The 16,834-nt window shown below is 37.5% G+C and overlaps 1 protein-coding gene and 1 long non-coding RNA gene across 6 annotated transcripts in view; one reads left to right on the forward strand and one right to left on the reverse strand.

Moving 5' to 3' along the window:
* LOC138185912 (uncharacterized) overlaps positions 1-5,581 on the forward strand; it is a 184,003-nt gene extending 178,422 nt beyond the window's left edge. Inside the window, exon 3 of the long non-coding RNA XR_011174746.1 lies at positions 5,286-5,581. This is a non-coding gene — a long non-coding RNA (uncharacterized LOC138185912). The remainder of the gene's footprint in view (positions 1-5,285) is intronic.
* LOC138185893 (pikachurin) overlaps positions 1-16,834 on the reverse strand; it is a 288,876-nt gene that overhangs the window by 266,795 nt on the left and 5,247 nt on the right. The gene's annotated exons all lie outside the window — the stretch shown is intronic.

Consider the following 16,834-nt stretch of genomic DNA (forward strand, 5'->3'; position numbering starts at 1 on the left):
AAGTTCCGGTTATTGTATCAGAGTGGTTTCAGCTGCTTCATTGATATCTATTGTAATATGAAATACAGTTGTTTATGACTTATGAAATAAGCCTCATTTTTATGTACGAACATTTATCACCGCTTTAAAATCGACCTTATAAATATCCCTCGTGTATTTTATTGCACCTTTTTATAATCTACGTGCTACTAAATCGAGTTTTTTCTTCTAATATGCTCTCTTTTTCTCAACGAATATCTCTCTTCTCGGACATGCTCAATTATGCGAAATTTTAATTGATCTTCTCTACTTCTTGAATTACTTTAATCGTTTAATAATACTTGAAATTTCTTGAACGATTACGAACGACCACAGTCACATTTCAATTCGTCAAGTAACGTACACACTTCGAAGCGTCTCATCGTCCAGTAACACACGGTTTACGCGACGGAAACCAGACAACGTCTGGCTAGTTATAGCGTGTCTCCTGATTCGAATCCTTTGTTTATAATCCACTTTCAACAAGCTGCGACATCGCAAAGGCTTTCATACCCCCGCCAAGGCAGTCCCGCCATGTTACTGAGGAGTTTATTGCTTTATCCTCGGGTCGAAAATTCAAGTTTCGAATCGTCTTCCAGGCGATCGTCTCGCAAGCGTTCAAACCATCGTGTCTGCTCGCCTTTACGTTCCTCGTAATTGAACTGCTCGAGGAAGTCGCGCGAGACTGCAGCCAACGTGAACCAAACGGACAACCCTTGTTCGACTCGTGACGTAATCTAACCGGCAATTTTCAGGGGTACGCGTAAAGAAAACCCTGATAAACCTTTCGATCTGAAACTTTCTAATCTCGAGTTTAAACGAGATTCGGTAATTTTGAATTCTGTAGTTGGAAATGAGCGAAAAGTATTTCTTCGATAATTAAATGTTAATAACGCCGCCGGCGAGATTCAGGGTAAAAAATCGCTGATATTTGTAGGTTACAATTAAATTTTCTGCCGGAGATTTTGGCAAGTTTTCTAGTAACGAGGGTGAGTAAAGATTCTATAGACTCTTGTGTATCTAACTGGTAATATAAATACAAGTTTCTCATTGATCCACTTAGATAATTCTCAGTTAAACAGCTGTCCGAGGGTGTAGGTGCGGATGTTTCGAATTGGTAATTGATCCGACACTTTTAACGAAGAGCTACGGAAGGTGAAGCGAAAGTTCTGAAAAAAATTCGTTAATCCCTGTCCGTCCGCATCTTAATGCGTCTTTCGATCCCATTTGACATCTCACACAATGGCAAAAAAATCTATGAAATGGAGAGATAAATCATTAATTTTGGAAATTATTTTATTAGGGTTTTGCATTCATCGCAAGGAATAAAAAAAAGTGCAAGTCAAGGAGCTGCAGAAAAATTGTTCTACAAATGGTCGAATAATGTAGTCTTTTATAGGAGAAGTATGTAAAATTGATATGAGGGACGAAGGTTAAAAGAAAGAAACACATTTTCGAATCAATTTTCAAATTGCTATAAATTTATAGTATTTTAACACATACCGCTTTCTCGCTGGTCTCTTCGATTATTAATCGTGCTGTAAATTGACTCTAGAAATCGTCGTTTATTACCTGATATATACATTGTCGTTTAAAAAATGGCATTCTATTCGCAATCAATCTCGTAAAAGGGGTACTTGAAATGTTACAAACGGTCGATATACTTCAACTTGTTTTAAGAGGCTAATAAAGAACCGAATAGCTGTATTCAGTGTGGAAAAAAGAATCACCCTTGGGAAACGTTATTTACGCGCAATAAAAGAGCGATCGTTATTGTATGGAGCAATGCAATCGGCAAGTTTTAGAACCGCGCGTAAAACACATGTGAAGTGATCAAATTGAAATGTTTATTTCTTAGTTTTATTTGGAATGTTTATATATGTATCCGGACTGTTTTATACGAAAAGTTTCTATAATATATATAACACATATCAATTCAAGTACAAAATAGTTCAACATAAATTTCTTCGTCAGGTTACCGAAGAAAAAGAGGACCCTATACTGGTAACCTGTCATAACCATAATCATATACCAACCAGTATTAATCTTACGACTTTTGAGTACAGGAGAAAGGTATTTGATGTTTCGTTTGTACGTAAAGCATTATATGGCCCAATAACCTATTCTGACATTATAGAGAAATTTAAAGTTAATGTTCCATCCAAAAACTTACGTCATTCTGAACTATTGCGAGTTGAATATCATCGTACGGTTAAAATATCATTGTACGATTATTTCAGCCGCTTCAGCCATATGATATCAAGTACATGTCAATAGTGTACATTCACTGTTTCTTTCGTGCAACCATCGCGCTTACTTAAACACACCAACAATCTATTATACCGCATCAAGTCCTTTTTTTTTATTGCTAATTATTGGTATTTAAATTCTATTCTTGTTAAATACGTCTTAGCCAAAACTAGTGTTATTTATTAAATTCCTAATAATTATAATTACCGATTGATTTCTCGCTTACTTGCCACTCTTTGTATCTTTCCTCTTTCGTATTGCAAATTATATATTTCCCCGTGAATATAATAAATAGGTAAATAAATAAATAATAACCTTAAAAGAGGAGTAACTAAGAAACTCTTTCTGTAATAACACTTAGGAAAGAATCGATTGTAACAATCGGAATGAAAAAGGATTTGCAATAATACCACGGCTACAGTAATTAATTGGCCCTGTCGCTCGACTGAGCCGTATTATCCGCCCAGCAAGGGGTGACTTTTTTCCAGCTCGCACTCTCTAACGCGTCCATCATCTTCTTTTTCAATTAATACCAACATCGAGAAGGTCCATCATCGTACAAGCTGAGAGCCGGATCGCTAGTTTTCTTATCGTTCCCAGGAGCACCCTGTTCTCGATTCTCGTTCGACTCTCGAATTTTAAGGCTTTTCATAGGCCATATAAATCCCTCGTGTTCTCGAATGCACACTAGAAACCGTCGACCCCTATCTATATAAAACAGTTTTCGTGAACATGCCACGAAGAAGATAGAGTTGAACGCCTGGACCACTTAATTCTCTCCCTTTCACGAGCAAATTTTCAACCCTCTTCTATGCTCGTTCTACGTTCTAGGTTCTACGTTTTAAGTTCTACGTTCGAAAGAAACAAACCCTTCGAATTGCGTTAAGAAGTAAATCTTCGAGGAATCGATTTTTGCTCGTGAAATTTACGTGTGTTGAAAGAAATTAATTCAAAGGAATTCAGTTGATCCAGATCTCTGAAATTTTGTTTTAAATCGTGGAGGTATTTGCATTTAAAGAAATTGAAGTGAACCTTGGCTCGAAAGTGGAATAATACTGAGAAAGATATAACGTGACTAAGAGAGTCATAAATATTTGGAAATTTGTCTCTGATTATAATATAATCATATTTAAAGAAACTGAAATAACAATCATACTTGCTAAGTGAAATACTTAGAAATAATGGTCACTTTTGTCCCGATTGTACATGTAAATCCCTGGTATGCCCGAAAGTACAATGGAAGCTATCGATCGCATCTATACAGATGCGGTTTTCGTGAACATACCACAAAGAAGATTCAGTCGAAAGCCTGGACCATTTAATTTTCTCCTTTTCACGGGAAAATTTCCATCCAACTATCCTTCTCCATCCTCCTATGCTCGTCCACGTTTCAGAAGTTCTATGTTCGAAGAAATGAAACTCTCGAATCGCGTTAATTAGCCGGCAAAGCAATATACCAATGAAATACAGAGAAATTCGAGCAAAAGATGAACGATGGGAAAAGACGAGTTGCTCCATGGATCGTGAATTTTTCATTTATTTCTTGTTGCATCCTCCTTTCTTTTTTCTTCTTCTTCTTTTGTTTTTCTTGTTTGATTTTGTTTCATTAAAAGTTCGTGTTTCTATTTAAGAACAATCGCAGAAAGCCCGAATCGATCTGTCGTTTAATTCCTATTCGCTTTGCATCGCGAATGGATCTCAAACATCGTTTCGAATTCATTCGTTAATTGATTCTTCGACGAAGGCGTAGCGTATCATGTTCGAACCGTCGGTAATGAATTTCCGCCTCTACCACGTAGATACTGTATTACACGCGAACATCATTCTGTACAGTTGAAGGTAATTTAATAATCATCACAGTCCGCTTCGTGGAACGTTCTACGACTCTTTTAATAGGCAACGTAGCCTTGTTTTGATTAAAACTTGCTTCGAATTATTTGCACAATGTAAATTATTATGCTCCCACGGTAAAGTTTGATGAATTTCGACAATGCAACCGGATTTCCGTATTTAACAACTGTTTTTAACTCTGTTAATTCCAAATTTCCTGACTTATGGATAATGTATCTAATGTTTTATGCCTTACATGAAATTTAATTTTACCGAGGCTACAGTGAAATTTTAGCGAAATACGTTCTATCGAAATCTATTTGCAAAAGTTGTTAGAATATCGTAAGGTTTATTTTGCACGCCTATTTCTCCTTGTGTCGCTAATTAAAATTAGTATATGAAGATGATGTGATTCTGTTTCATGTGTTTATTCCTTGTAAAGATTTTTATATGCAAAAGTTATAATATATTCCCATTAAACGCTTTGACATGGAGCAGCAAGTGATGGAAATAGTGTTTACAAGAGAAGACAGCAGATAACAGTCTTATAAATAATGAAAGAAATGAAGTCTGAGATTTTTGTAAGTGTAATTGGCACTTGAAGATTACAAATAACTATATATATGTCGGAGAAAGATTGAAATTTAGGGTTAGGGGCGTGAAACGAATCTTCGTTGGGATACACAGTGTCGTTATGCAATAGAGAAGACATTGACTAGTGCAAATACAATTATTATAGAATTGGACAAGTAACCGTGGTAATTCGATACTCGAGAAACTAATGACAATGATCCTAGGTTCGATAACGAATCCGCGGTCGACGGGATGATAGATAAACGTGCTCACAAAATCTAAGTCGGACGCGTAATATTCACTGATCGTAAGGGGTTACCCTTTTCGTCGATGAGATCGCAAGAAAGAATGACTTTCCGTCCCAATGATGCCATAGAGGAAAACTATGATGGGGTGTGTCTAAGGACATGAGATCATCGGATTCGTCGAGGATAGCCTTCGTTCAGAAGGTGAGGGAAATTGGCGTTGCTGCTAATTGGTCAATCTCCATATCGGTAGTTAGAAAAAGATGCTAACCGCCCTCGAGGGAAAGTTGCTAGTGGGAGACGCCGTTCGTTGAAAAATAGGTCTCCTCTATCTTCTCGTACTGTGCTAACTGATCACGTACTGTGGAGACGCATCTGGCAATCATCTTACTCGAAGAATAGGGTCTGCGTGTGGCGAGCCACGGGACAGAAACCGTTGGAATGTTTACTGTCGCGTACCGCCACAAATATTTCTTTTAAGGAGAGCTATAGAATTACTCTATACCTTTGTTAGACAAAGCGTCCATCCCGTGACCGCGGCTACGTTCGGCGACTGGCTGTCGCCTCGAGCCCAAGCTCACTATCACAAATCTCGAACAAATACAATCGGATCGAAAGACGACAATTGTTTAATTACGCCTATGATAGAATCTAGATTACGGTGTTAAGGGATTTTCCCGAAGTTCCAAAGGAAAGGCTCCGATGTCATTTCATCTCCGACATATAAATATATATAAATTATAAATAATACCATTATATGTAATAAAATACATAAATTATATAAATATAATAATTTATTAATAATTACAAATTATTAACTGAATAAAATTTATAAATTATAAATTATACCACATATTGACCCCTGATCTCTACAATAATCTACAGGTTAGCAAGCAACTATTCTATTAAAACTCTGAAGTCTGCATCAAAAGTATATGCTACGCGTTACAACGGCAAACTGCAAACTACCCCTTTAATCCTCTTTCAATATATTTACATCAGACTCGTATATCACCGTACAACTGCTCGACAACGATAACTCCAACCAAAACACCCCGTAATATCTAATTTCATAACTTACGAAGTGATAATTACGCAGAAACTGACACAGTTGTTGCACTGTGCCGCATGCAGTAAAGAAAAATCGAAATAATCATCGCTCCATTTTCATCTTATTATTCAATGGTACCATTATTCTGTAAATAGGTAATATAATTGTAAACAATAATTCCCCAAACATCTGATAAACAGACTTTTACTCCTATCATGTCGGATCCCCTGATATCAAGTTTGCTGCACATTGTATACATTTCTAGATCTTTATCCCAAATCGGTATTCAAATATCACATCGTGGAACGTGAGAACGCGCGAACGTGCCTGCGATCGTGCGAACGTAGCCCGCGAATTTTTATTTTTATTCCAAATCCTCGTTGCAATCCCGCATCGTGCGTCGTGTGACGAACAACTTTACAACGTCAACGACAAAATAACCGACTAAAATATCAAACTCCTACGGTCGCAGGTTTATTAATTTCTCGAGAAAGCGACGGTTCTTTATCCACGAGACGCATCGGGTTTCTATTAGTCTCGACCGATCGAGTTAGCAAAGTTTGCGCACAAGACTCGTAGTCGTTTCTTCTATGACGCGAATGAGAAACGAAGTTGGCTTATCGATCGGTGGGTGCTCGTCATTAGTTTCTTTCATTGATCGATGGATCCTGCGAAGAAGAAGAGAGAAAACCTCTGCCACCGCGAACGTTTTACGAGCGGTACGGTTTCTTGTCTTCGAATTATATTTTTCCCTTGTCAACCATAGTAACTAATGGACAGGAAAACGAGCCAGCAGAAGAAACGCAATGGCAATTTCACGACACGATTTATATTTTACCAACACAACTACAATTTCCTCGACTATTAATTGTTCGATTGAAACGATAGCAGGAAGAACGAAGCGAAATTCAATATCACATATGAAATTTCCATGATTACCAAATAACGAAACGGTATTAACATTGGACTAGTTATTCTGATTAATTTGACAATTCGAATGGTAATGTGGGTATATCAAATAACAATATGAATTTTACTAGCATGAAGCTAGTAAAAGCTTCTCAAGGGTAAATCTGAGCTAAATGCCGTATTGTTCCTCATAATTCTATTGGTAGAACGTACTTTCCCAGAAACTCACTGGAACAAATTTCAGAAATAGAGATCCATTCCGTAGAAGTAATAAGATGTTATTTAATAACGCCTTTATTATTTCTAGATGTTCTAGAAATAATTCCTTTATTATGAATAAATTCTTATATAAACACACCTGTGATAACAAGTATGTAACTGAATAATATGTATTACAAGAATAACACGAGGCATCTGTGATCGAGGAATATTATCCGAAATAATAAATGAAAGGAACAACGATTCTCTCCAACATCGCAAATACTTTGCTTTCTTTAACATCTTTCCGATATACGGCAAACCTTGGCGTTATGAAAAATTGAATCGAAGGAAATACGTTTGTACAAAACATAGGAAATATACATTATGCAAAAGGAATACATATGAATTCCGTATACAATGAACAACGTTTATGCTTAACCGATATCGATACATATCGAAACGTTGGATTTATACAGCTGTTCGTTCCGACAGGGACGCTAATATTGGCCGACGAGAAATCTGACTGGTTCTCTTCCCTGCGACACAACGGGTGTAATATTCTATTCCAAAGTCGAGACACCATATTCCCACGAATCCGTATCGACGTTCGACGGTACGCATCGACGTCTTACCACTCGAGAATCGATATTACGCCCGAAAAAGCAGCTCAATGGAATAACCTACATACGAGGGCGTTGCACCCTCGTGCATCGAATACCGAACCGCAATTAGAAAAATACAACGAAACTACCACAACGAAGTCTGCTTGTATTTTGTTTCTCTATGCTTTTTTCTTCTATTCTCTATCCTATTTTTCTACTCTTTTTCATTTAGTTCCATAAAAATGGAAACGAAAACTGTCCGTCATATTCGTTACACATCCAGCCAATTATTTAAATAGCACGCTTTTTCTGGAAGTGGAATAGTGTCACGCGCAATTAGCAAACAAATCAAACGGGGATCATTCTTGACACATGAAATCATGGTTGGAATATTAAGATGAAGCTTTTATCGATCCCGTGGGAAAAATGGCAAGCCAATATGTCGGATTTTGTAAAATTGCATTTGTCATGTGTGAAACGTAAAACTGACTTTATATTCGTTATAAAAAAAGGTGGATGAGATTGTAGTTTAAGCCATAGTGCACTTCGGAAATCATAATCGAACCTATTTAACCCAAAATCAAATCTCTATTGTTTTGACATGACAAATGGTTACACGACGTATCGTGGATATATCGCACGCTGATCTTTGTAAACCCAGGAAGATGAAAATTTTCTTCAAATCAACGCGAAAGTTCAAACTTTCGCTGCCAGTAGCCACGAAACAAGTTAGCAGCCGCGAAAAAGGCGAGAGCTAACGATTCACGATTCGATCCATCTTCCAGGCCCCGTTGGAATTCCTTTCTAACAAAATTGAATGCAACTGAAGCCAAGAATTAATACGAAACTGGACGATTGATTAAGCGTTCCCTCGACTGACTGGCGTAACGTCGAAATTTAATTGGAAATACTGTTGGTGCGGCGTGCAGTTATCTATTTAATTACACGTCACGACACGGTGTTCGTATTAAACATCGACGATATTGCCCCCTTTTCAAGCGGACGCGTGGCAACCATCGGCGGAATAAGGAAACGCCGGCTGTTCGCGAAATACCACGGACCATTTATTATCTGAAAACATCGCCGTGTCGCTGAGTCCTGTCCGTTTATTTACTTATTTGGTCTCATTTTCTCGGGTCAGCCGGTCAGAAAGTAACTGTCACCGCGGCGAAAATGAAACGACGAGAGAAGAGAGAAAGTGAGCTGAAGCGAAAAGAAGTCCGGATAACTCTGCCCACCTTCCTTTCCATCGAAGGATGGAAGGTTTATTACCGTGAAAACGGAATAAAGGGGAATGTCGCAAAAAGCAGGAAACGCAACGAGGATCGTCACTTTACTTTTCCACTTGGAATAAGAAGACATCTTTAAGAAGAGTAGCGTCACTTTGCGACATTCGTTTCAGAGGGAACGTATCAGTGACGATGATTGAAACAGAATGTTGCGAGGAATAGCACAATTATAAAGAGGAATTAAATCTTGGGAAGATTAATTTCTATTTGTGAAGTTATATGGGTTTGGAGAAATTGGAATTAACATGACTACTACAATGTTTAAGAAAAATCTCCGATGATGAAAGAAATCAGATCTTTAGAATTTTGTTCTGAATTAGAAACCTATTAGAAACTTATTAGAAACCTAGAAGCAAAATAGAACATTTAAGAAAGTTACGAATAAATAATAGTCATAAGTGATCGAAAACCTGTCTATTACGTATGTTAACTTATTTATATTTAAAAAAATTAAAGATAATTTTTTTCCAAAATGAAATAATAATTAAAAAATAAGAAAAATGCCTGAATGAAAGAGGATCAAATTCTCTGAAAATGTATCCAAAATAATACAAATCTGTTTATACAATATATGTATATATCAAGAAAATTTTAATTGATCTTACATCTAAATCTTTAATATGCCTATGATCAATAATTTATGTATAAATAAACACACTTAAAAATACAAATTTTACACATTTATATCTCCAGAGTGGATAAGTGTGTATTGCACATATCCGCAAACTAACGCGTCTGTTATCCAAAAAAAGTCCTTAATGGTAAACATAAAAAATATCTTTCGAAGCGGATTTCGATGGATGAAAAATTCAAGAATATTAATGGACCGACAATGTTTCGATGTATTTTTCGAAAAGTGTAGAGAAAACAGACGTGAATACCTCGTTGCACGTTTCATACGGAACTCCGTCGTGTGGTATGACTGGGAGTGTTACATTTTTTACGACAGCTGTGCTTGCGATTCGTTGGTTATTTCAAAGTAAAACGATCACAGCACACGTTCACACTGTTGCTGCAGACGAGAGTGGGAAAAATGACAAACGACCCTCCTCGCGAACTTATACCACGGCAGTGACCGTAGAGAAAGGAAATTACGAACATCAATTTTTTAACTAGTATTTATTTTTCATTCGTTGACTTGATGCACAAAATCAATTGTAAAAGTGGAGAGAAACTCTCTACCAGTCATTTTCGTTAACACTCGACCAACAAACTCGGCTACTCCTTTGTTCGAGCAAAACGATTTAAAACTTTCCATTTGCGCGCTCGTTTCGTATTTTCCTTTGAAATAACTCGCAAAATAAAACAAAAGAAAAGGTATATATAGTAAAACAAATGCAAAAAAGACACGAGGGTGCGGAGTGGAAGAAATAACGCCAGTGATAACATATTTTTGCCGGGGGAGAAGGAGTGGAAAAGAAAAAAGGAGCGAATGAAATATAATTGTGAAATGTCACTCTAAGTTCCTTCTATTCTCACGAATCTCGTGACCTTTCCCTTTCACGGTTGGCGCTCGACTGACCTCTCAAATGCCAACACTCGTTCGCTTCACGAGAGCGCGCACAGCATTTTTCCACTTTGCGATTAAACAGATCCTCGGACGTAATTAAATGCTAACTATGGTTCCCCGGTAGACTAGGGCCACTCTAAAACTAAATGTTTTCGCAAAATAGCGTGCTCGAGATTCCTTTCTTCTATCCTACTCCGGAATAAAGGATAATATCTCGAGATATTTACCGAGATATTTTACTCGTATTGTATAATATATTCACACAGAAAGCCTACTCGAGATAATGATTCGTAATCAACTTTATTCATGACTGAACGGATGTCTCATATTGGTACTTTAAGAATTATTAACTACATATTTCGCAAAACATACACTGGTATATAATATAACAAATGAATTTTGTAACTTGTTACGAATTAATCTTACATTCTGAGTGTTACTTCGCATTAAAAATACCAGAGAATCCCTTTGGTTCTATTAGATAATTAATTTGCTGCTATTTCAACCCTTTTGATATAGAGAATCTTTTGATACAATCAATCGACGACACCAGCGCTCTTTTGAAATAAAGGTTTATAAAATCGAGGACTTAAAAAAACGCTGTAAATTTACTTATATATGTAATATTATTTTTTCCCCTGTTCCATTTTACATGGTGAGAACAAAACAATTTGTGTGTACATTTTCAATGGCGTCAAAGCAGTATTTGCAGAATATAAATAGTTAAACACGGGAAAAGGTTTTAAATCTCTTAAAATTTTAATTTTCGATTCATCAAATTAAAGTTTCACAAAAATTTCAATCTCTTTTATAAATATAGCTAAAGAAATGGAATCCGCACAGGAACTTGTTTCGCGCTCTAAATATTATAGCTACAATATTTCATTTTGGATATTCTGTTATGTATACACCCTGTACATTTTTACATTTTTAAATTTCTCATTACTGCGTGAACATTCGCAGTTTGCCCATGAATAAACGAATAACACGCCGCACTCGAATAAGAAGCAAACAGCAGCGCAAGCTGCGCTCTATGAAACCAAAAATACCAGCTACAGCGTCGATTTTCTTTTTTCCTGTTTGGGTGCGAAAACCTGTGTCCCGTTTCCATTTAATATTGCAGACAACGAGCAACGACATGGATCGCTTCTGGGCAAGGCAAAGGATGGTTCGACGGTGCGCGATCAATTTTGCAGCGATCGAGCCGGTGGTGAACGATGCCTGTTGTCGTCGAACTAATCCGCGGGGCGTTTACCCTCGGAACCTGAATAATTCGCGGTTCAAAAATATCGTTGGAAACCGCAGCCGAACGATTACGAGCCTCGATAAAAAACACGAATTCGTCGAGTACGATAATACAGCCGGGTTGAACGCGGCCATTGCGTAATAACTGTGAAATTATTCAAATTTGCGGTCTCTGCTGAGGCTGAAATTCGTCACCCGTTATACCTATGCGAGGACCAGCCGTTTTAATCCTTGATAAATACCTTCAATGAAAGTGTGTTTTATTGCATGGTTAATCCTGATACGTGCACCTCGTTCCGTCACGATTTGCAGAACGATTTCGAGAACGTCTGAACGATTAAGAGCTAATTCCAACAAATCCCGTGCAATCAACCAAATGGAGATATTATAGCTTAAAGTGTATTCGTTATGATATACATATGTACGTATAATGGACGAGGCGAAACTCTGTATAGAAAAATCTACTTCTTCGTGTTAATACTAGATAGATATTAACGTGATTTAAATTGTGGTTTGAGAAGATTAGACAGTTTGAGTATCGAACACACGTAGAATATACGAGGACGAAACGTAAATACAACAAAATTTGACAGAAATAGTAACATAAGATGTACGTGTATAAGTTTGAGGCCTAATAAATGTAAATGGTAGTACTTTATGTAATGATTAAATTAGAATAAAAACTAACTCTAATATCTGCATCTAAGTCTGCTTAATATTACCTGTTCTTTTATGATTTATAATTGCAGTGGTTGAGTGAAAGACGGAATTTATACGATTATATATAACTATGGAAACAGCCGATATTCTGCAAACACCAAACACAAAAGTTCTAACAGAGTCAAATCGTCTGGTGAAATAACGAAATCATTGCTTTCACGCGATAAAGTAAATGCTGGCTTCTAGTCATTGACGAAAATAGATAACAGTATTGATCGCAGACATCTAGATTATACGTGAATCAACCAATCAAAAGGTATATATGCTATCTGTGCGTACACTGTATACAGTTTGCGAAACGTCAACGTATTGTATATGAGCAGCGCAAACTGTGTGTACCGTTGCCTTAAGTTTGACCTACGTACCTATTTGACTCTATGCAGTCAGTAGCAATGCACGGTAATGTTGAAGTTGACCTATGCTCACGCATCGAATTGTCCACGTGACTATAGCATGAGCAAACGTTACCGTACACCTGTGAATACCGTCCAAGTATCATGTTCTACTTTAACGCGGTGCAAACTGTTGTTTGGTACAATAGACAGTCCTTAGTAAGATTAATAGGTATTTCTATGATACGATCCCATAGGTGCCACAATGTATCCACGCTGCGGAGCCATTAATCAACGTTGAGTCGTAAATAGACCCAAACGAACCGAAATGATGTGTTAAATAATTGAATAGAGGCATTAATCTCGTATGCTGTTCTATCCTCCGAACCGGTAGTGGTTTATAGTAAATAATTGAAATAGATTAACCCTCGCTGTCCTGCACAAATATTTTCCTCCGAGGCAAATATTTCCTGCTACCTGTCTTGTAAACCTCTTTATGTACTTAGACTTGACGTTCGACGTTTGAGATATATCTACGATTATGCTGATTACTTTAAGGTTATTCCGGTAGTAGATTGCTCGAGGATCTCAGTACTTGCTCGAATATTTAAACCTGGAACTTTTAGTTTATTTGTTCCAATATCGATTATTCTACTTGATGTTCGTGTATTCTTATGATTAAATATTTACATAAATAGTGGTATGCCAGAGCACTTGGATGTTCAAACACTTATTTTTATTTCCGAGTGAACGCTACAGTTACTACTAGTGCGAATAAAGATGATGGAATTGTTACTATGACTTGATGGCTGATCTCAAATCTCAGAAATAGCAATAGCATCACGTTCATGCCGTAATCAATTATTCTTAACGGCCTTCCCATGAGGTAACTACGTACATAAATATCGTAAGTGATGAACTACTTTCATATTTGAAATTCAGATCGGATCGAAGAAACGCAATATTTACCGGTGAAGAACTAGGAACATAATGATTTGTAACTTCAGACTGCATTCCCAGCAAGCATGTTAAGGTCAAATGAGTTCTCGGCTATAAGCTTGTGATGCGCCTCGCAACGAACGCGAAACAGTGCCATCGGCGGAACGCAATTTAAATTCTCTTAGAACAGCCTATTCCATTATTCACTCGCCCCGTTCATAACTTGAAACGTGCATAAAGAACCGATGCAGCCGCAAACATGAACATTACCAAACACAGCTTTCGTAAGAGAAATAACGACCATCTCTCTTCGTTCTTTCTAAATCCAGTTCCTTTATTTGGTCATCAGTCGTGATGATGCTTGTACAGTGGGGAATTTGAAGATGCAAAAATTTCGACTCTTTTCTCGGCAAACTTGCTTTCCATCACATTTCTATAACGAATTTTATTGGCACGTCAAACAAAACGAAGAATAGACAACAATAAGTACAATTACAAAGCTGACACGTAACATCATCGGGAGGAATCAATTCAATTTTTCTCAAGGCAAATTTTCCCGGTAACACGATTAGTAAATATCGCTCGTCATATTTCACTTCTCTTTACATTTTTATCGTTTTTAAATATTCGTACACTTCTATCGAAAAATATGGAAAATATGGATAATATAGACAGATATTCGATAGAATCGGGGCAAGTAAAATTGACGGCGATATTCGCGATTCTACACGATTAACTCGTAACATCATTTACAACTGCACTTGCTAAAATAAAATCGGAAAATATACAACTGCGTATCGTAAAAACTACAATGGACAACCGACCTTTTACTCAAGCCTGATTGATGGAGATTAAAAATGAATTATACGCGTGTTCACTTTCTATTTTATACCTCGAAGCACAAAGTCTCATTTGTAACATTTTATAATAATGCCTAAATGTACGCAGTCTCACAGATCGAATATCAAGAAGATATTATATATCGAATAATTTATTCCGAATAGATCTTTCACAGTACAAAGCTAGAAGTTAGAAGTCCAAACACCATATTTCAGGTTTCAATCACCAACATCCAGCTACTAACAATATCTGTGTAGCGGCACTAGGCTGCAAAGAACAACTCTCTTTCCAACGGTTTCGTCGGTACATAGTATAGCATCGCGGGAAGACCGTTTACAAAAGACCGGCGAAACATAAACAAGGCCGCGTAAATGCTGACAGGCCTAATGGGCCATCGATATCCTTTTGGTCCTTCCGTCAAATACTCGGAAGAAAACATACGTGACCACGCTTAACAAACATTTGCGTATTGGGGATATCAAAAGATGACAAAAAGGGAAAAACGGATTATGAGATGAATTGTCAGCTACAGTTGTCAGTAAGCAGTCGTCAGCACAAGTCGCGAGTCGAGAGTTGTGAAGCAGCCGCTAGTCGAGTTAATAAACGAATTGTTAAATAAAACGCCGATTATTTCTTTGGCACCCTACACGTCCTATACCTCATCTGCAATTCAAAGGTCATGTCCGGAAAAGCTAATTGTCAATTAATGATAAATTTTTACACACACCTGATCTGCTCCACAACTTCTCTTTCCCACTCCAGGTCTATAAATTCCGCGCCTAGACAAATTCAAATTCGCTGCTTCAATTTTCAACCACTAAAAAGTCTACAATTTTCATAAAATCATCATAAATTCTTCCTCGTGCTTGATCTATCTTTCCACGTTACAAATCTAAACGAACTCCATGTAAACAAATCCAAACATGGTACTCCAGTTTCAACTACCATCAGTCTCAGTCCAATTACCCGCTTCCGTCAAGATCCGCCGCGAAGAAGAGAACCAGCAGGTTTCCCTGCGCGTACATCCACCGAAATCGAACCTTACGATATAAAATTTCCTGTAACTCAACTCGCTCCACCTACGCCAGTACATTTTTATCGCGCATCTTCGATCCGGCCTCATAAGAGATTTTATCGGCAGCGGCGATGGAACTCCTCTCGAGTGCATTTGCGAGCCGATGATTACTTCTCGCTGCTATCATGTTCGACGAGAGCAACTGGCCCGCCCGCCGTTCCGATTCCCTCGTTGTCAAAGCTGGATGGGGAAGGAGGTAGAAAATAAGTAGAAAGGTAAAAAGAGTCGAGAGTACGAGGGGAATAAGATGGACGGCGTTGTCCTTTTGCTTCCCGCTGCGAGGAGGAAAACGAGAAAAGCAAGCAAAGTAAGGGAGCGCGATAGAGAAACCCGAACAAACAAGAAGGCGAAACGAGCTGGAATTCGTTCGTTTCAAGGAAGGCACGTCTCGGCTTTCGTACTTGAAAATACATAATTCACCTTTGTTTACAGCTGGGACGAAATCGATCGATCGCTAATCCATTTTCTTCTTTCCCTGTCTATTGTTCTGCTCGACCAGAGAATTACGTCGCTCGAATGCACCAACTGTGTGAATTAACGCGCCCTTTCTTCTGTTGTTTTCGGCCGCCGATTTTGTTTCCCTAGGTTCAAATTCACCCGGGCAATGCCGCTTTCTCTAATCGTTAAAGTTACATCGGCTACTCGCCGATAACTCTTTTGTTCGCGTTTTGCGATCCCCTGCCGAAATGAACAACCTTTCCGCCATTTTAAATGAACTCAGTTGTAACTGGATCGTTTCAGACAATGGAATAAAATAATCGTGCTGGAAACAATTTTTCCTTTCGAGCTTTATGCTGTTAATGAATTTCTCGAGGTTTCTTAACAGGATTAAAATGAAATATCATTTTGGATATCGTTTACAAAATGGTCAAAAAAAATTGAATACATGACGTAGAAGAGAAATTAGATATTTTAATTAATAAATTACTCTTTAAAAGAAAAGAAATCAATCGTTTAAATTCTTTTAAGTCATCGATAAAATTGTTATATTTATTTCTTATTATCTCATACCTGTGTGTGACGATTTTGTTATTATAGAATCTTTCACTTTTCTGCGTTTATGCTGCGTTTATGATTCTCGGTATTGAACAAGTTCCATACGGATCTAGCTAGAAGCTATCACTCTAAAGCTATCAATCTAAAAAATACTGTGAATGCTGTCACAGTTATACATTTTTCTATATAACAACTTCGTACAATGTAAT

The sequence above is a fragment of the Bombus flavifrons genome, chromosome 13 (assembly GCF_040668555.2).
Source record: "Bombus flavifrons isolate JBK064 chromosome 13, iyBomFlav1_principal, whole genome shotgun sequence".
Taxonomy (NCBI): domain Eukaryota; kingdom Metazoa; phylum Arthropoda; class Insecta; order Hymenoptera; family Apidae; genus Bombus; species Bombus flavifrons.